Here is a 6,000-nt window from a genome sequence, read left to right as displayed (position 1 = left end):
CTCATAGTAATCTCCTTTGCCTGAAGCCTTGAATGCAGCTTCTCTCCTGTCTGATGATCCTCCTTTCCTCATTTCGTAAGCAGTTAGAATTCCATGTAGCTGTGACATGGTAAGGTTTTGTAGATTCTGTTTTTCTTCTATTGCAGAAACCTTTGATTCAAACTTAGGGGACAAAGATCTTAGAACCTTTTCAACCACAACAACCTCTTTTATTTCTTCACCCAAGTTTTTCATGCAATTAACAATCTCATCTATACGTAGGAAATAGTTAGCCACACTTTCATCATTGTACATTTTGAGATTTTCATACTGAATTCTGAGGGTTTGAAGTTTTTCTCGTTTTACCTGTTCATCTCCTTCATAGCTCAGAACGATCTTGTCCCATATTTATTTTGCGGTTTTATACTGCATAACCTTGACGAATTCTGATTGAGATAGACATCCTAATAGAGTATTGACAGCCTTTGCATTTGTTTCATATTGCTTCTTACCAGCCGGATCTGTAGGAGTTGCTGATGGAAAAGTGTACCCTGTATCTATGATATCCCAGACTTCTGTACCAAGAGATTGAAGATAGGTTGTGACTCTTACCTTCCAATAGACGAAGTTGGTCCCATAAAAAATTGGTGGCCTGATTGATGCTTCTCTCTCGTAGTTGCTCATGATGATAGATCTTCCTTCAAGCGATCAAGCTTCTTCTAAAGGACCTGCTCTGATACCAATTGTTGGAAATAATACTGAGAGGGGGGGGTGAATTAGTATTATCAAGTCAATTATTTTTTTTCACACCCATATCATATACGCTACTTCAGTTAGAGAAAACCGTGTATATACGCGACTACAGATAAGGAAACAAGCGTATACCATGCAGACTTATAATTTAATTATCTTACAGATGTTGATCATTAATCTGTGTGTCAAAATCAAATAAACAGTAACCAGAAACAGTGAAATAGAGTAGAAGACAATCACACACAAGAACACAAGGTATAAGGTTGAAACCCAATGTGGGTGAAAACCACCTACTGCAATTCGTCTCTATCTTCCTTTAATTAGAAACTTCTTTTTACAATGTTTCTATACTAGTGCAGTCCTTTACTAGTACGCAAGCTGCAACCTGCAGAGAGCTACAACCCTCTCTCGTTCTCCAACTTCTCATGGAAGGGAGCTACAACCCCCTTAGTTCTTGTACTAGTTGGGATGCTAGTACACAGGCTACTACCTGTAGAAGGCCACAACCTTCTCTTTGCTTCCAGGGACCACGTTTCATAAATTTTCGGACTGGATCCATAAACATCAATCAATCATTAAGAATTTTGCATCAAACAATCTCCTTTTCACTAATTAACACTGAATCAAATAGATACTTCTCTGACTGTTATACCCAGATCATAGTAACAGTAACCACACACCAAATTCTGAACCCAGAACACTGCAACAATAAACAGAAGCAGCTAGAACACAATTCAAGAGACGTACGCTACTTCAATAACCAGAAACCTGCGTGCATACGCTTCTGTGTGTGGATCAACCTGCGTATACGCTATTCTTACTCACAGAACCAGCGTGTATACGCGCCTTCGCTTCACTGAACCTGCGTACAGATCTATAAAGGATAATTTACTCTTTCAAATATTCAAACATTAGTTAACCCAGATTACCAGATCTATAGATCAAGCATGCGCCTCATATAACAGATCAAAATCATACAAAGATACTATTAGTCAAGCCTTAAGATTTTGACCCATCAATAGAACTTATCCTTCTCCTTGCGCTCAGGTTCCTCCTTCATTCAGATCCAGATCTGCACCATAACCCAATCACCAGTATTCCAGATCTAGTACATTTAGATATTCAATAATTCTGATGATCCTTTGCCAAATGATCTCCTTCCTCTTTTATAGTCTTAGGCCTTTTCACAATACCACGGTCCAAAACCATAACAAAATAATACCATGGACCCAATACTTGGGATCAACACTTCTGACGAGATACCATGGCCCAAAACCATAGGTTCAATTACCAAGGACTAAATACCACGGACCAAAAGTAAGTTCTCCAACATGTACGCACTTTTCCTTGCGTGAAAGTGCGTGTATACACATATGCGCCTTTGTAATGTCTAACCCGCGTGTATATGCGTCTTGTTCTAGGTGAACCTGCATATATATCTTTTCCTTCATTCTGAGAGCCTGAACTGAGATCTGTCACCAGAGTGAGTTGCCATCAAGGACAACACATGTGCCATAGCGCCAAACCTGTGTCATAATGCCAACATCTAGTCCACCTTACATTAAATGACCTACATTATTATACTATTAATCCCCTTGGGTACCTCCCTAGGTACCCCATATTACCCTCCTAGGTAAACTATACATCTTCTACTATTATTACTAATCTTTGTCACTATCACGTCAAGAGACATAGCCTCATAATTGATCCATGCCCTTGTAAATATGCCTTCACATTCTCTCTTTGATTTGCAATCAATGTGATGTGTGGGTGTATCTAGTTTTTAACTAAGAAACTACATGACATGGACTCCTTACGCTCCCACATGTTACATTACTTACCTCTCTTTGGCTCAACTCTTGCAAATGTTGATTTCCTTACATTAATGATTCTATTGGCATCTTCATGTTCTTCATAAAAGAAAAATATCGGATGCTTGCCCCTTCAATAAAATGCATTCTCCACTCTCCACAATGATTCTTCACTTTGTTTGGTAAAGTGTAATAAACTATTTTTCCATCTCTTAACAACTCAATTCATCTTCATAACAACAACATTTTATGTAAAAACATTTGATAGTTGCTTCTTATTTATCTTCTAAATCCCTATAGAGTCAATCTGCTTCGATCCCATTTGTTGCAAGAAAAAGATACACCTCCATAACACTTATTAAAATTAACATAGAATAAATCTTTCTATATAACTACCTCATCAATAACCCAATTAAGAAACAAGTCATCTACAATTTCACAACATGAATTAACAACTCATACTAATAATCCAAGAAATTATATGTTATCACATAAAATAATATTCCAACTATAACTCTATCATTAAACAACACAATAACTTTATATAAACATATAAATATGAATCATAACATGACAATATAAATACATATAATCATAACATAATTAACTTTAATATAAAAACTAATTCACATGGAAATTTAAATTCTTTGATATAACCTTTACAAATAATTAAAATTAGGCACCTCCATGTTCTTTTTAAGGAGATTCTTAGCCCTTCTTACTGATTCAAACAAAAAATCATATGCTATGACATAAAATAATATTCCAACTATAACTTTATCTTTAAACAACACAATAACTTTATATAAATATGAATCATAACATGAAAATATAAATACATATAATCATACCATAATTAACTTTGATATTAACATGAAAACTAATTCACATGGGAATCTAAATTCTTTGATATAACCTTCACAAATATGTTAAACTAATTAACATGAGAATTTAAATTCTTTAATATAACCTTTACAAATAATTAGAACTAGACACCTCCATATTCTTTTTGAAAGGGATTGTGAGCCCTCTTCACTGATTTAATTAATCACTGCATTTTATGAGCCTTACTTCTCTAAAAAATAGTCAATACTTTCCAAGTTGTATCCATGTCATGCCAATGGGAAGGTTTCTCAAACCATAGCATATGGATGCCAAAGTGTTAAATAAAATTCATGTGAAGATTTCCTATCCATACCACAAGTTCAACCTACATGAAATCAAATTTGAAGGAACGTATCCCTAGTTAACTTCAAGGAATGTATCCGTAGTCAGTTGAGTAATATTAAGGGTTTTATTTAAATCGATAGACATGCAAATATAAGATTATTCATTTTGTTTTTAAATTTAAAAAACAGTGATTTTAATTAAATTCAGATTATAATTTTTTAATGTTTTAATTTTTTAAATAATTTTATTTTATTGTTGGGTGAGAGGATTTGGTAATTTGGTGGGTTTCTTATTTTGCATATTTTTATCAATATTATTATAATTTTTAGTTAAATGTTAAGTATATAAAATATACTTCAATTAAATGCTATTATAAATTTTAATTTTAGATTAAGTGAGTAAGACATCTATTAAATTTCAAACATGCTACCATTAAACAAAAATACATTAAAAATACATCTATTCATCAACTATTCTAAACTTTTTAAACTAAATTAATTCATTATTATTTTTAATTTTGTCTTTAAATTTTATAAATACATAAAAATAAATATTGTAAATATTATAATCTAAATTTTTTATTAAAAAAATAAATATTTGAAATTTCAAAACTATTTTAAGAAAATAAAAACTAATGATAAATAATTAAAATTTAATTATAAATAAACTTAAAATATTATATTTAATTTTAAATTATATATTATAAATTCATTTTCATTATCATAATTTTTTTAATAAAATATCTTTATTCTTTAAATAAAATTAAAAAATACTATTAAAAAAAAGTATTAGTCAATTTTAGAAAATAAAAACTAATGATAAATAATTAAAATTTAATTATAAATAAACTTAAAATATTATATTTAATTTTAAATTATATATTATAAATTCATTTTCATTATCATAATTTTTTTAATAAAATATCTTTATTCTTTAAATAAAATTAAAAAATACTATTAAAAAAAAGTATTAGTCAATTTTTCTGCACCCTTAGCTGGATATTCAGCATTGATATCCACAAAATGTACAAGTTCATCGTTCTCATTCCATCACTGAACACAAAATTACATTGTCTTTTTTTCAATCTGGTGCAGGTATGTACAGTGTTTTTTTTATCATTCTGGTGCAGGTATGTACAGTGCCTTTTTCAGTATAGTATAATGCCAAATATCTGTATATATGTTTTGACCTTATTTGCATCACGCATGTCTCTAGTGAGTGGAAAATAAGCTATACACGGTCTTCAACATTGACCACTCAATATTATTGAGTGTTTGACTTTTTCTAATGGTAATTTTGAATTCACATTTTAATTTTGTTTTACTGTACACAAATTATAAATATAATGTGTAATTGTATGTTTACTTAATATCAAAATTATGTTCAATAATGATCAAATTAATTATGGTTTGATTGATATATGGTTTTGATTAGATTTTAACATAATTAAACATTGGGGAGCGCTCTTTTTTTTCTTTTTTAATTTTATTTTATTTTCAATAAGTAGAGGATATATATATTATTTTTATTTTTATTTTTTATTTTTTATTTTTTAATTTAAAATTATAGGTAATGAAATATTTTGGGATTTATGGTCTATTTCTCTATTTTTTTTGAAGAGATGTTGTAGTTTCAAATGTAACAAATATATATGATAACATGAATTAGAAAAAAGTTTCAAAAAGGAGTTTTTTCAAAGTCAAAGGTTTGATGATTGACACTTGTTTTCAAACTCATGTTAATCTTTCCACTTTTCTTTATCTCATTCTCAAGGCTATATTGATAAAGAACATTTCTAGGATATTTATATGAGATCACTTCCTCCAAGTTTGTTGACCGGAATTTATAACAAGGGTGCACAAATTTCTAGGTCTAAAGGTTGTGAAGGTTGTCACTTAGACACATATAAATATGGATTTGGAAATATGAAAATCATATTTTTAAAAGCAGGGTCATATAACATTAAACCTTAATCTACCATATAAAATAAACAAAAACAAATAAACTATGGCTCCAAAAGGAAATAAACAAGTTTAAAGAATGTTCGTTTTACTCCATATTTAATGGAAAGCAATATGCAATTCACTTGTGGAGAATTCTTTTGAACAAGATGACCCAGATATCTCACATTTGGGAGAGTCCTTTGCTTCTCAAATGTGTTGATCCCCCATTCTTTAATAATAAGTTTCTTGAATATGCAAAAGAAAACTATCAAGATAACTCCTTTCTCTTGATTTCTGATGTAATTTAGTAATGTGTACTTAGAGTGTGTGGATAGATGAATGAA

This window comes from Pinus tabuliformis, chromosome 3_1 (assembly GCF_031772625.1).
Source record: "Pinus tabuliformis cultivar Carrire ecotype Pingquan chromosome 3_1, CPIR1, whole genome shotgun sequence".
Classification (NCBI taxonomy): Eukaryota; Viridiplantae; Streptophyta; class Pinopsida; order Pinales; family Pinaceae; genus Pinus; species Pinus tabuliformis.
Note: the sequence above shows the minus strand (reverse complement) of the source record.